This window comes from Salmo trutta, chromosome 25 (assembly GCF_901001165.1).
Source record: "Salmo trutta chromosome 25, fSalTru1.1, whole genome shotgun sequence".
NCBI classification, from domain to species: Eukaryota; Metazoa; Chordata; class Actinopteri; order Salmoniformes; family Salmonidae; genus Salmo; species Salmo trutta.
In genome coordinates, this window is record NC_042981.1 from 21995793 (window position 1) to 22012120 (window position 16328).

A 16328-nucleotide genomic window follows, 5' to 3' on the forward strand; every position below is an offset into this window, starting at 1 on the left:
GGTGGGACGGTAGCGTCCCACCTGACCAACATCCAGTGAAAGTGCAGGGCGCCAAATACAAACTACTGAATTGTAAATATGTAACATTCTTGAAAATACACATGCAATATGTCAAAATAAAGCTTAACTTCTTGTTAATCCAGCCGCTGTGTCAGATTTCAAAAAGGCTTTATGGCGAAAGCAAACCATGCGATTATCTGAGGACAGCACCCCACCATACAAATGCATAACAATCCTTTTCAACCAGGCAGGTGGCGACACAAAAGTCAGAAATAACTATATAATTCATGCCTTACCTTTGAAGATCTTCTGTTGGCACTTCAATATGTCCCAGAAACATCACAAATGGTCCTTTTGTTCGATAAACTCCTTTTTTATATCCCCAAAATGTCCATTTATTTGGCGCGTTTGATTCAGAAAAACACTGGTTCCAACTCGCCCAACATGACTACAAATTATCTAATAAGTTACTTGTAAACTTTGTCCAAACATTTCAAACAACTTTCCTAATCCATCCTTAGGTAGCCTAAAATGTAAATAATCGATAACATTTAAGACGGAATATACTGTGTTCAATAGCAGATAAAATCAATGTGGAGCGAGCTACAGGTCGCGCGCACCAAACAAAAAAGTACACTTGGCTTGACTCACATTCTGAATAGCCGTACTTCTTCATTTCTCAAAGGAAAAACATCAACCAATTTCTAAAGACTGTTGACATCTAGTGGAAGCCATAGGAACCGCAACCAGGTGCTTCATAAATCTAGTTTACCATAAAAAAATAATTGAAAACACAGTCAACTCAACAACAACAAAAAATTCCTGGATGGTTTGTCCTCGGGGTTTCACCTGCCAAATAAGTTATGTTATACTCACAGACATAATTTTAACAGTTTTTAGTTCTATCCAAATCTACCAATTATATGCATATCCTAGCTTCTGGGCCTGAGTAGCAGGCAGTTTACTTTGGGCACGCTTTTCATCCGGACGTCAAAATACCGCCCCCATCCCAAAGAAGTTAACGACCGTTCCACAGGTGCATGTTCAGTAATTGTTTCTGGTTCATTGAACAAGCATGGGGAACAGTGTTTAAACTCGTTACAATGAAGATCTGTGAATTTTTACAAATTGCAAGACAGGGTTCTGAAAAAGGGACGTTTCTTTTTTTGCTGAGTTTATAAGAAAATTATATTTTTTATTGCTTTATATGAGTGTCTCAAGCGATAGATCTGGAAGCACTCTGAATCCAGTCTAGCCATCCTGCACTCTCAGAGTTTGATCTTGTTCAGAACAGCCAACTTGTACCGCCTTTCAATGAAAAAGAGGTGGATGTGTATTTTACTCTGTTTGAATGGATTGCTAATGTTTCATCCCTAAAATGGCTGCAAGATATTTGGTAATTGCTCCACCAAAGTGGTGTTGTGGGAAAGGCTCAAGAAGTGTGGGCAGCTTTATCTCTTGACCAGAGTTCAGATTGTGACACTTAAAGCTTCTTGCTGGGGAATGTAACAAATTGGGACTCGTTTCGGGTTCTTGTTTACCATGAGTATGGTAATTACTCTAATCACCTACTCTAAAGCTCTGCTGTGTCCAGATATTTGAGTGTTCAGAAGACACTTTTGTGGTAGATCTTCTGTCATTGATATCCATCTGAGGGGTTCTGAGCTTGGGGGAATAATTTTGAGAGTTTCATAAACACACAGGCTAATAAAACAAAGCCATGAACTTAGATGCATTTGTGTTAAACCTTACATGGGAGATAAATGTACAAAGGCAAATCTGCTCATCGCAAAGCATTATGACATCAAGGTGATATCTGGCAATCAAAAAGCAGAAGTCAAAGGAGGAAATCCTTCCGGAGAAGGAGGTTGATGAAAAGGGTCCTATGGGTATTAGGGTGAGTCCTGTAGATGTGCAACTGCGAGAGTTAGAACTAAAGGCAAAATGGGAACAGAACTTAGAACTTGAGCACAAGGAAATGGAAAGAGAAAGTGAGGAGAGATTGGAGCAACATAAATTAGAGCTTGAGCACAAGGAAAGGGAACAGGAATGTGAGCATGCCATTCGATGAAGAGCGATAGATCTGGAAGCACTCTGAAACCAGTCCAGCCATCCTACACCCTCAGTTTGATCTTGGTCAGAACAGCCAACTTGTACCGCCTTTCAATGAAAAATTGGTGGATGTATATTTTACTCTGTTTGAGCAGATCACTACATCTCCAAAATGGCTGCGAGATATTTGGTCACTGCTCCTCCAAAGTGGTGTTGTGGGAAAGGCTCAAGTGTAGGCAGCTTTCTCTCTTGACCAGAATTCAGATTATGATACTTAAAGCTTCTATCCTTTGGGCTTACGAGTTGGTCCCAGAGGCATACAGACAACATTTCTGTAAATTACAAAAGACAGAATCACAAAGGCATGTTAAGTTTGCAAGGGAACAGCATGTCTTTTTGATCAGTGGTGTGGTTCTCAAGAGGTCAAGGATCTTGAAGATTTCTCGAGCAGTTCAAGAATTGCCTTCACGAAAGGGTTGCTACCTACATTTATGAGCACACGGATCTCACTCTTGAGAAGGCTGCAGTTGTTGCAGATGAGTTTGTGTTGACACATAAAACTACCTTCACAAACATAGCACCTAGTAGTTATCCCTACGTAAAAGTCACCACCTACTGCAAGGTTTAAGTCCATTTCTACAGTGCCCAAAGATAAAGATCGGCTGAACAGATTTTTCATATCTGCCAGTTTGTCATTACTGCCGTGAGAAAGGACACATTGTCTCTGTTGAAACAGAAACAGTTGAGTGATAAAAGGAAGTTTCTTCGTGTGGTAGAACTCCAGCCCATTAAGTCTCTGGTTGGGATTGGCGTATCTCCTAAGCAAGATTTTGGATCAGATGTGTATGACCCCTTTGTTTCATACAGGTTTGTGTCTCTGCAGAGTGGCGATGCTGTTAAGCTGCCGGTGAAGATACTGCGAGACACTGGGGCAGCCCAGTCCTTCATTTTGGAATGTGTTTTTCCTTTGTCTAACATTTCAGCAACTGGTTACAGTGTGTTAGTACAACCTGATTCTAATAATTTGCATGTTGATAAGCTGAACCAGTGTAACCGATGTGAAATGGCTAGCTAGTTAGCGGGGTGCGCGCTAATAGCGTTTCAATCGGTGACGTCACATGCTCTGAGACCTTGAAGTAATTGTTCCCCTTGCTCTGCAAGGGCTGCAGCTCTTGTGGAGTGATGGGTAACAATGCTTCGAGGGTGGCTGTTGTCGATGTGTGCAGAGGGTCCCTGGTTTGAGCCCAGGTAGGGGCGAGGAGAGGGACTGAAGCTATACTGTTACACCAGGTTAGTTACAACTGGGATTGGAGTGAAAACCTACAGGAGGGCTGCTCTCCAGGAACAGGGTTGGAGTCTACAGTGCATTCGGAAAGTATTAAGACCCCTTGACTTTGTCCGCATTTTGTTACGTTACAGCCTTATTCTACAATTGATTAAATTAAATATTTTCCGGGCCTCCTGAGTGGCGCAGTGGTGTAAGGCACTGCCTCGCAGTACTAGAGGCATTACCACAGACCCGGGTTCATTCTTAGGCTGTACCACAAACGACCGTGGCCGGGAGGCCCATAGGAAGGTGCACAATTGGCCCAGCGTCGTACGGTTAGGGGAGGGTTAGGCCGGTGGGGCTTTACTTGGCTCATCGCGGTCTAGCGATTCCTTGTGATGGGCCGGGTGCCTGCAGGCTGTCCCCGGTCGCCAGTTGGACTGTGTTTCCTCCGACACATTGGTGCGGCTGGCTTCCGGGTTAGGCTGGCGGGTGTTAAGGAGTGTGGTTAGGCGGGTCATGTTTCGGAGGACGCATGACTCCACCTTCGCCTCTCCCGAGCCCGTTGGGGAGTTGTGGCGATGACACAAGATCGAACAAAAATCTAAGATTAATGGTGAAAAAACTATTGGAACTATTTCCTTGTTTAATCTCTAGAGGATACAATCCCGCTAAAGGGATTGGTTGGACAACAACCAGTGAGATAGCACGGTGCGAAATTCAAAACAAAATAATCTCAAAATTAAAATTCAAGTATTATATGGCATTTTAAAGATACTCTACTCGTTAATCCAATCACATTGTCCGATTTCAAAAAGGCTTTACGGTGAAAGCAAAACATTAGATTATTTTAGCATAGCACCTTAGCAAAAAAAAAAGCCATTTTCCAAGAACGGATAGCCATCACAAAACCAGATATACAGCTAAAATTAAGCACTAACCTTTGACAATCTTCATCAGATGACACTCCTAGGACATCATGTTAGACAATACATGCATTTTTTGTTCGATCAAGTTTATATTTATATCCAAAAACCCAATTTTTACATTGGCGCGTGACGTTCAGAAAATGTTTTCTCCCCATAACATCCGGTGAATAGGCACATTTAATTTACAGAAGAACTCATAAACGTTGACAAAATGTATAACAATTATTTAAAGAATTAGAGATAATCTAGTCCTTTATGCAACCACTTTGTCAGATTTCAAAATAACTTTACGGAAAAAGCACATTGTTCAACATTCTGAGTATAGAACTTAGCCTTCAATGCTAAGCTATACAGTTAGCCTACAACCACAGCGTCGACAAATCTCTAAAAATATGTTCGAAATATTTACTTACCTTTGCTGATCTTCGGCGGAATGCACTCGGATGGGCACCCACTTCCACAAGAAATGTTCATTTGTTCTGCAAAGTCCATCATTTATGTCCAAATACGTCCGTTTTGTTGACCCATCCAGAACACTTTACAATGCCATGTGGTGTGGACGCAAATCCATAGACAAAATGTTCAAAGTTCCATTACCATTTGTAGAAACACGTCAAACGATGTTACAATCAATCCTTTAGGGTATTTTTTAACGTAAAATTGCGATAATTTTACCACCGGGCAATAGGTATTCATCCCAGAAGAAAAATAAAAAACAACAAAGTCACGTGCAAGAGCGTCTTAAGACACCTGTCCTCAGACTGGCCAGTGATTGACTGAGCCACAATTTTCTGCCCGGTAACAGGTGACGGATGAAACCAGTTCCTAAAAATTGTTGACAGCCAATGGAAGAGTTAGGAGGTGCAACGTAAATCCTATGTCACTGTAGTTTTTCAAGGGATTGAAAAGAAAAACAAAATGTCTAATTTCTCCCACTTCCTGATTCAATTTTTCTCCGTTTTTTTGCTTGCCATATGAGTTCTGTCATACTCACAGACACCATTCAAACAGTTTTAGAAACTTCAGAGTGTTTTCTATCCAAATCTACTAATAATATGTATATTGTATTTTCTGGGCCAGAGTAGTAATCTGTTTAATTTGGGTACGTTTTTCATCCGACGATTTGGCAGGGTGTCCACTTGTGGTGCGTTCAGTTCACTTCAACATTTGCAAGGTTGCGTGACGGTTTGTGCTGAACAACACGTTTTTGGTGCACACTGTTCTTAAACAGCCTTTGAGGTACGATTGCCAGCAGATCCGACCCGCTTGCTTACAGTTGCATTGGGATAGGACAGGCTTCCTGTGTTGATTAACACACAGCAGAGGCGTTGTGAGATATGGCTTGGAAATTGTACTGCAATCCCAGGATGAGAAATGCGTTGTACCCAAATTGTCCCATTATCCCAACTGTTACACCGAGAAGATTTAACGAATGCTAGTTTAAGTTAACTGCTGTTTTCGTCCTCATGCTAGCTAGCAGTAGCCACAGCAGCCATTGTGGAATGGCACGCAGTGTAGAACAACTAAGGAGCTGATTGGCTGACACTGCCATTCCAAAATGGCTGCTGTGGCTTCTGCGACCTAGCATGAGGACAAAAAGGTCAGTTTTCCGGAGAAACAATCTTCCTGGTGTAACAGTTGGGATAATGTGACAATTCATGGGAAGTATATTGCATTTCTCATTTCTGGATTGAGGTACATTTTCTGAGCCATATCTCGCGCCAGCTATGCAGTGTCTAAATCTACAGACTGAAGACTGTCCGACCCTAGTGCAGCTGTTAACAAGCGGGTCGGATCTGCTGGCTAGAGGTACATTTGGTGGGTGTGGCCAGATCAATATGGGTGTGACCATCTGAAATCGCAAAACTTGTGCAGCACACCAGGTCATCGCCCTCTGGGCCACCATAATCACAAAGTTTTCCAACTGGTTTTTCAGTACAGTTCTTTTTTGCTGTTGGAGCTAGAAACAAGAATTTTGCTGCACCTGCAATAACCTCTGCAAATATGTGTATGCGACCAGTGAACTTTGATTTTATTTGAGTTCCATTTCTGTTGAATTCCACATTGCACACCGTTCTGTTGTACTTAATGCAACCCTGGCTAGCATCTTTTGAATTTCGGGAGGGGTTAATTTCCCCCATTGACTTGGCCAAGATGATTTCAGAGGAGCTGGTGTTCTCTACCAAAGCAAATCTCTCCTGGTTCCTCCACTCACTCTGGGCCAGACATCTTACCATCACCCCCAGAACCAAATCCAGTGCACTCACACAAAATTTGCTTATGGGATGCCGAGATTATAGTTTTTGTTATAATAACCTCTCTGACTTTCTTTTCTAAGTTGGCTAATAGATACTGGGTGCCCCATGTCAAGAATAAACTACCATTCGACCCAAAGGTGAGCATCCTACTTAGATATATCATTTATTTATGAATATAGTGGAGACGGTCTGCTTGCTCTAACAAACAGTATTTGTCACCCACTCAGGTCTTGGAGGATGTCTATGAGAAAGAAATTCTAAAGTCTGTGTGAGTGAGCTCAACTCTTGAATAGCATCAGTATTTTGTAATGTTAAATCTTCTTACCACAAGTCGAATAAATGGTTTAACCAAGTCCTCCACGTCTGCTATTTTATCTTCAGGTTTGCCATTAGGAAGATCATGTTATTAGAGTTCAGGTGGATTTTTGACCCTTTTTAATGTGGCCTCAATACATTATCAATGATAATAATTTATCATCAGAGAGAACGTCCCTGCCTGTGAGGTATGAATGGTTACCCTGGCCTGTCAAACAGAAATGTTGATCTTTGGTTGTAGATTTTTAGTTCACATAGCAAATGCTTAGCTGTGTTAACAATCAGTGAGTGTGTTGTTGAACATGCTATGTTGTTGTGAATGTGGGTGTTGAGTGTTGGCTGTACATGGACAGCCCCAGCAATACATCTACTTAGGACAAATGTCTCCTGCGAGCATTGATCAATGTCCTCTATATCAATGTCCTCTAATGTTGTTTTTAACCCTTGGTTTATTATGTGTATCCAGGTGTTTAAGAAGGTGCCAAGCCACTTCCCCTACTTATTTAAGTGTGTGATGGAGGATGTGTCTCTGAAGGAACAGACTGTACTGTTGGTCTTCCTCCACCACCGCTTCAACAGCCTGGTATGTCACACACCAACCAATTTCTACCTCTCTGGAAATGGGGCATTTGTTATTGGCTGAATCACCAAATATTATATAAGCATCTTGGGTATAGGAGGTTTTATAGCAGAAAGTATGTTGGTAAAAACCATGAATGAAGAGTCCCTTCCCTCTTCCCTTGTTCACTCCCCTTCGTGGACCTGATGGAACTGTACCGGGGAAAGCAATATAGCTGAAGTATATAGTACCAGTCAAAAGTTTGGACACACCTACTCATTCCAGGGTTTTTCTTTATTTGTACTTTTTTCTACATTATAGAATAATAGTGAAGACATCACAACTATGACATAACACACATGGAATCATGTAGTAACCAAAAAAGTGTTAAACAAATTTAAATATATTTTATATTGTAGATTCTTCAAAATAGCCACCCTTTGCCTTGATGACAGCTTTGCACACTCTTGGCATTCTCTCAACCAGCTTCATGAGGTAGTCACCTGAAATGCATTTCAATTAACAGGTGTGCCTTGTTAAAAGATCATTTGTGGAATTCAAGAACTTTGAAAGTTTCTTCAAGTGCAGTCGCAAAAACCATCAAGTGCTATGTTGAAACTGGCTCTCATGAGGACCGCCACAGGAAAGGAAGACCCAGGGTTACCTCTGCTGCAGAGGATAAGTTCATTAGAGTTAACTGCACCTCAGAAATTGCAGCCCAAATAAATGCTTCACAGAGTTCAAGTAACAGACACATCTCAACATCAACTGTTCAGAGACTGTGTGAGTCAGGCTTGAATTGCTGCAAAGAAACCACTACTAAAGGACACCAATAAGAAGAAGAGACTTACTTGGGCCAAGAAACACGAGCAATGGACATTAGACTGGTGGAAATCTGTCCTTATTTGAGATTTTTGTTTCCAACCTCCGTGTCTTTGTGAGACGCAGTAGGTGAACGGACGTTCTCCGCATGTGTGGTTCCCAACGTGAAGCATGGAGGAGGAGATGTGATTGTGTGGGGGCACTTTGCTGGTGACACTGTCAGTGATTTATTTAGAATTCAATGCACACTTAACCAGCATGGCTACCACAACATTCTGCAGCGATTTGCCATCAAATCTGGTTTGCGCTTAGTGGGACTATCATTTGTTTTTCAACAGGACAATGACCAACACACCTCCAAGCTGTGTAAGGGCTATTTGACGAAGAAGAGTGATGGCAGTGCTGCATCAGATGACCTGGCCTCAACAATCACCCGACTTCAACCCAATTGAGATGGTTGAGATGGTTTGTGATGAGTTGGACCGCAGAGTGAAGGAAAAGCAGCCAACAAGTGCTCAGCATATGTGGGAATTCCTTCAAGACTATTGGAAAAGCATTCCAGGTGAAGCAGGTTGAGAGAATGCCAAGGTTGTGTAAAGCTGTCAAGGCAAAGTGTTGCTACTTTGAAGAATATAAAATATGTTTCGATTTGTTTAACACTTTTTCGGTTACTACATGATTCCATGTGTGTTATTTGATAGTTTTGATGTCTTCACCATTATTCTACAATGTAGAAAATAGTAAAAATAAAGAAAAACCCTTGAATGAGTCGGTGTGTCCAAACTTTTGACTGGTACTGTAGATAGAGCTACTAGCCATGCCAACGCAGTAGTCTCAGATAGGGCTGTTACGGTGACCGTATTACTGCCACACCGGCGGTCACGAGTCATGACTGCAGTCAAATTCCACGTGACTGTTTAGTCAGGGTAACTAGGCTTCTCCAAGCTCTGATGCTGCTGATGGCCATTAGTAGCCTACCAAACTTACTAACTGTCTGGTACTCAGCACTCTATTGTCCCTCTAATCACTCTGACATAAATGCAAATGTGATCGAAAATCAAACACTTCATGAGAGCCCATGAGCTCATGTTGCAGCAACATTTCTATTGGCTATGCAGTTACGTGAGAAAACAGAGTTTTGATGGCCTCTAATTAAAAGAGGATCCTTTCAGCTTTATGTAGGTTAGGCCTATTAAATTTATTTCTATACTTTCCTAATATTACAACAGGAGTATAGCCTACCTGGCTGGCACGAAAAGGAAATTATCACTTGTGAATGATGTGAATGATGCCCAGCATGTGCAGTAAGGCAAGAAACAGTGCATGCCTTTTATCATAGTCGCACACCTCGTAGCACCTCAGTAAGGCAAGAAACAGTGCATGCCTTTTATCATAGTCGCACACCTCGCACACCTCATAGGTCTATATGTTTTGATAAGGTTTGTTTTGCAACTGAAGTGGCCAAATAACTTCTTAAAATTCAGCACATTCATCTGCTTTACAAACGGTGTGGAGCCTAACTGGCATAAATAGTCGGCGTGTGAGTTTCAAGTTTGGGGAAGGTAATTTTCACCATTTAAAAATGCACCTTTATAATAAAGCGTTTTTTTTAGGGGGCATTACAACCACACAAGGGGATGCCGCTGTGAAATTCGTACTATAAAATAATGCCACAGAATTCTAATCAAATCTTGTCTGCTAAATGAACTAGTGTAGCCCACAGCCATATGGCAAAGCCAGATCAGGACCTAACATAAGGACAACTCAGAATATGTTATTCTGAAATAGACTACATTTTCTTCATATCATGTTTCTTTAGACCTGTCTAAAATGAATAAAGGATATATTGTGATGGTGTAGGCTATATTACATGGATTTATTAGACTTTTTAAAATGTAGACATTCCAAAGGGCTGCATCAGTGCCTTGTAGGCTATGTGTGGACGCCAGGAGATGCTAAATGTGTTTGTGTTAATTTACGGTCAGACCGGCAGTTATTTGCTTGAAAATCAGCGGCTGACAAAATTTCATGACCGCCACAGCCCTAGTCTCAGATCCACAAAGCTGAGCGAACAAGAGCAGAAGTCATGGAAAAACATCCATGAAAGTAGTTTGGTTTAGGTTCCACTAGGTGGCAGTATTATACATCAAAACACTTTATACTCGGGTGCCACCCAAGCATATCTGTATTCCCCACTCCTGCTCAAAACAATGGGTAGCCACTGCACCAGTCTCACTCTGAAATTTGATTGCTATCCCTCTGATTCCACTGAAGCATATGTAATGGTTAGAGTCTATTTGGTGCAATGCAATTATTATACCAACTCTCAAATATCCTTATGTCCCTCTCTGACCCCCTCTCCCATTTTCTCTCTGTCTTTCTCTCTGCTCTCCCTCTGCTCCTTTCTGTTTGTCTGTCTCTCAGGAGGTGGATTTGATCAGAGAGCAGATGCAGCAGCTCATCTTACTGCCCATGTGGATGTGTCTCTTACCAGTAAGAGCTCCTCTCTCCCTTATCCTGCAGTGCTCCTTTCTTTAGAACCGTCACACTGTTAGATATGCATAATGTTTAAGATTATGCCTAAATATTTTTTACATTACTGAATAGGGATTTATTATGTAGAAAAGGGTTGGTCAACCAAAGACAAAGAAAATGTTGCTATTTTTTATAGCATCATTAGGATTGATTAATCAACGCACTGTCATCTGTCATCTGTCATCTGTACAGTCTTGACTCCAACACGAGTTGACGAATGTTCCCAAGCTCCAAAAGTTTTTGAATCTGATCAAGTAGAATTTTGACAAGCTGGATGGCAAAGCTTCAGAGCAGAAAGACCTTCTCCCTCTGCCATGTGCCTGCACCAGCTGTAGAAACAGTCCCATCCAAAATCTAATGGTCCCTTCCAAAGTATAATAGTCCCATCCAAAATATAGTAGTCCCATCCGAAATATAGTAGTCCCATCCGCAATATAGTAGTCCCATCCGCAATATAGTAGTCCCATCCGCAATATAGTAGTCCCATCCGAAATATAGTAGTCCCATCTGCAATATAGTATTCCCATCTGCAATATAGTAGTCCCATCCGAAATATAGTAGTCCCATCCGAAATATAGTAGTCCCATCCGCAATATAGTAGTCCCATCCGAAATATAGTAGTCCCATCTGCAATATAGTAGTCCCATCTGCAATATAGTAGTCCCATCCGAAATATAGTAGTCCCATCCGAAATATAGTAGTCCCATCCGCAATATAGTAGTCCCATCCGCAATATAGTAGTCCCATCCGAAATATAGTAGTCCCATCCGAAATATAGTAGTCCCATCCGAAATATAGTAGTCCCATCTGCAATATAGTAGTCCCATCCGCAATATAGTAGTCCCATCCGCAATATAGTAGTCCCATCCGCAATATAGTAGTCCCATCCGCAATATAGTAGTCCCATCCGAAATATAGTAGTCCCATCCGCAATATAGTAGTCCCATCCGCAATATAGTAGTCCCATCCGCAATATAGTAGTCCCATCCGCAATATAGTAGTCCCATCCGAAATATAGTAGTCCCATCCGAAATATAGTAGTTCCATCAAAAAATATAATAGTCCCATCCAAAATCTACACTTTTTTTTGTTGTTGTCCATAGTCCCATAATAGTATAATAGTCCCCTCAGAATTTAGAATAGTTCCATCAAAGGCACAGCGTTGTGATGTGTGTCGCTAATTATTATTTCCTGCTTTTTATTTCCAGAGGCAAGATGGAGAGGACATTCATTTCTGAGCTCATTAAGAAGTTTTTGGTGGTTCTGATGTCCATCTCCCCAGCAGGTAAACATTTAGCAACACAGCTGTGATTTATGAACAATGCAGCTTTGTTGTATTCCCGTAAGCAGCTGGACACCGCAGCGGGAGGCCACATTTACTGGAGGAGAATGATGAGATTCTCAAGGCTTGAAATGGTGCTCAAAGACATTTTCCCCATGTTGACAAGTTTCCACACCTTATTGTGCCAATTTAAACATACTCTGCTGTTTATTTTAAGCTTTAGCAGAGGGACAGACATCTTACTTGGGTACCAGTGGCAAACTAGGACACCCCATGCACATGCCTTTACCTCCTAGTCTTTATACGTGGGCCTCATTTCTCAGTGACATTTCTACAGTCCAAAAGTCCCTCATTACCGGTGTGAGATGCACCATTTCCAACCTTTTATCAGTCTCAAAGTTCATCCTTTCCTCCTGACTTGACCCCCACTCTGAAAAAGCAGCCCTGTCCAGCTGCCCCCCGCCACGCCCACGGCGACAGTCTGTGTGGTGATGTAATGTAGGGCGACACACAGACCCCTCTCCCCCCACCCCACACGCCCAACCTGTGTGCTCAGAATAGCATCTCTCCCAACATGTAGCTGGGTGGTGGTAGTCCTGCTGAGACCCAGACTCTAATCCTCCCTGTCAGAGCATTGGTACACAGCACAGGGATGTACACACACACACACAGTGGTATGTAGCACAATGGACATGTGCTACTGCACACACACACACCTACCTCCCCTAATGAGGGCTGATCTCCCAGCATACATTGCAGTGTCCCAGAGGAGAGACAAACGTACCGGGGTCTTCGTGCACGGCCGGGCCACTTCCTGGCCCCAGCTCTCTCTCTCTCTCTCTCTCTCTCACACACACACACACACACACACACACACACACACACACACACACACACACACACACACACACACACACACACACACAGAGGCCATGGTGTCGTCCACAGTTGTTTGCTGAAAACCCTCCTTCGTCTCCCACATCCGCCTCTGTGTTTGAGTGTGTGTGATGGTGGTCATGCGTGTTATGTATGTTGTTACCTGAACTGAATGTCTCCCTGTGTTGTCTCTCTCAGGCCCTGTACCCATGGGGAAGGTCCACTCCTGCGTGAGGTTCATCGAGCTCATGATTCACCTGGATGTAAGAAACACACTATTTATAAGGGAAACTATGGTGTTGTTGTGTTGCATATGTATGAAGTGTACTAGGCAGCCATTTACATAGAATCAACTGAATATCTGCATTCACTGAGCATGCAAAGACACTTTTGAGATTGCTGTACCTACCTATACCTGTACACCTATTTATATCTTGATATGTGTAGAGTATGCAACCTTGAATGATTGTTTTTTGATGACGGTGAGAAAATACAGGTTAGTTCTAGCATATAAAATTTGAGGTGTAACGTCATGGTGTAGTATGCTTTCTCTGTGGTCTGGTTTGGTTTCATCATGACACGCAGAGAGGATGTCACATAGTCAAGATGGTTCCTTCCCTCTCTGGGCTGCGTGGCCACGGTGCTCCTGTTTCCCCCCGAGGGAGGATCAGATGGATTGATTCTCCCCCTATCTGATGACATGCTATCCTTTTCCTGGCACTGTCAAGGCAAGCTGCCTCCGGAGAAGTCCTTTCCCCTTCAGCAGTATCATTTTACAAAGGGATGGCTGAAATCTCATGCTTCTCTCTGAGATGATGTGATAAGACCCTGTGAATCTCTGTATGGAAAAAGAGATCCTAAATTTTGTGTGTCTGTTAGATTGAGCCATCTGTGACAGGTCTGTGGAGATCAAAGCTGTGGCCATAGATAAAGCTTGTCTGTCTTGTTGCGGGAGTAGTATCATATGCAGAGAGGTGAACTCAATAGAAGACATGGCATTTTTTCAATTCAATTTTGCTGTTCTTTTTGTGAGTAGAGGTCACTGTGTAGGCTGTTGTCATTGTTTATCTCCTTTCCTCTATTTGAAATTTGACCTCCAGCCCTCATCTATGAAAAGCAAAAAATAGTCCAAACCACCCTGCTGAAATAGACTCTGAATCAATAGGGCCCTATTTATTCTCTGGGCCTCAATGCTGGGAATTCTGGTTTGTAGATGGATTGATCTGATTGACCCCAATTGAACCCAAATTATGCATTTTCTAGTTATAGGTAGGTGAGTGAATATTTATAAAAAAACAAAAAACATTTTAAGATCATATTTATTGAGCCTATAGTATTGTATAAGGGCAGTGGTTTCATTGTTTTATCATGATGTGTGGTTCCCTTCTATGTCTGTCACCAGCCCTGCTCCTAACACATCGCTGGTTCAACACGGTGCTGGATGACTCCCACCTGGTGGTGATGACTCCCACCTGGTGTCCAGCCTCAGGCAGAGAGAGGAGGAGGGACACCTCTTCTGCAAGTTACTGGACATGCTGTTCTACACCGGCTTTGGGATCAACGACCAGACAGGCAACGCCCTGACAGAGAAGGAGACGACCACGCTCCACTACAACAGAATCACATCACTGCAGGTACATGTATACAGTACTACCCAGGATGGATGGATGAGTTACTCTGTTTTGTTTGGTTGTTTACTTGACCTGTCCACATCACAAATTATTCTATATTATTCAAATCGTTGATAGGCATCAGTTTTGAACATCATTTGCACATTTAAGCGTTAAAGTTAGGAGAAAGTTGACCTAAGTGTACTGTGTGCACCTGGGAGACATAACCCATGCTGTGAGTTGTACATGTATGAATATGGAACATTCATAATTTAGTGACAGCTTCCAGATGTCATTTACAAGAAAGAATATCAAGTCAAAGTCAGTCCTAGAGAGAATTCTCAATATTTTAGATTTCAGTCTTTCATGCATTTTTACCTCTCAACTTGATATGATCAAATTCATTTAAAGGGAAATATACAGGCTGGTTCATCTGTTCATCCTAATATTCTCTCCATCTGTCCATCTCTCGCTCTTTCCCCTACCTCTCTCTAGCCCCACACAGATGTTGGATTAGTACATTAGGGAAATGAAAAAGGTGCCTGACATCACACGGTCTCTGGGGTGTGTGGGTAAGAAGTTGTTTCCTCATGATCTAAAATGTTTGCTGTGTCTTGTCTTTCAGAAGGCAGCCTTTGCCCATATCCCAGAGCTGCAGGACTTTGCCCTGTCCAATGTGGGAGCCGTGGACACACAGGAATCCCTCACCAAACAGTTTGGCCATCTCAGGTAGTGTGTGGGTGGGGAGGGGAGTCATATCTGGGATTGTGAACCCCCCAAAAATATCCATACACATCCTTACCTTTATGCTACCATGATGACTAAAAACGGTGAATTGTCACTGTCGTATCGCTAACATCCCACTATCGTACTGCTGCCCCCCTGACTGCGAATAGCAGGCAGCATGTGAGTCCTTGAATGTGCAGAGTAGTGTGGTACCAGCAAGAGAGAGAGAGACTCGCCTCATTAATTTCAGCGATTTGCAGGGGCTTGAGAATAAACTCTTTGAACAGCTGTATTTGTCAGATCATATTAGCAAGTGGCCTTGCCAACGCCCCCCCCCCCTCCATCGCTTTCATTGGGCTGGGCCTTGTTATTGTGTGTGTGCTTCCAATCCTTTTCTCCTTTCCTTCTGACCCTGGTCCTAGGTTCTGCTGAGACTCTCTTTCCCCTCTGTGTTATTGTCTCATGGATAAAGCCAGGCTCTGCATTGTCACCGAGCCGTCCCCCCCCCGGCTTCAAAGGCTTCCATCACTTTTAACAAGGCGCTTTTTACCCACGAAACCCTCTTTTTAATGCCAGCTATTCCAGCTGTGCTATCCAGAAGCTAAACTGCCCCTCATCCATTATTCCAGATAGATTCGCTAAGTCCCCAAAACACACATGGGCAGCAGGGTTTCCGTTAGCCGGTAATAGCCGGCTTTTAGCTGAAAAAAAGAATAAAAAACAAAGCCGATAAATAAAATTGCCGCCGGCCAATTGTCTTGGAAAAAAAAACCTTTGTGAAATAATGCTTTTTAGCCTATTCATTGATGGAAATACCAGTTGATGGAAATACATTTTTCTGGTAACGCTTATCGGCCTATAGTTTAATTTGCATAATTTAGTGGAATATATTGTACTGTATATTCGTTAGGTATCTTATCACATGCGTACAGCATACAGAGCCTTTGTGCGGAAAATCTGTCAAAGACAGTGTGAGAGCTGCTGCTACATACAGCATCTCAAACAGCAAATGTATAGGCAACGGAAAGCAGGCCTCATCAGCACATCACACACCACTTTGCAATGAGCTGGAGGCAGTATGCATTTTGAAAACATAC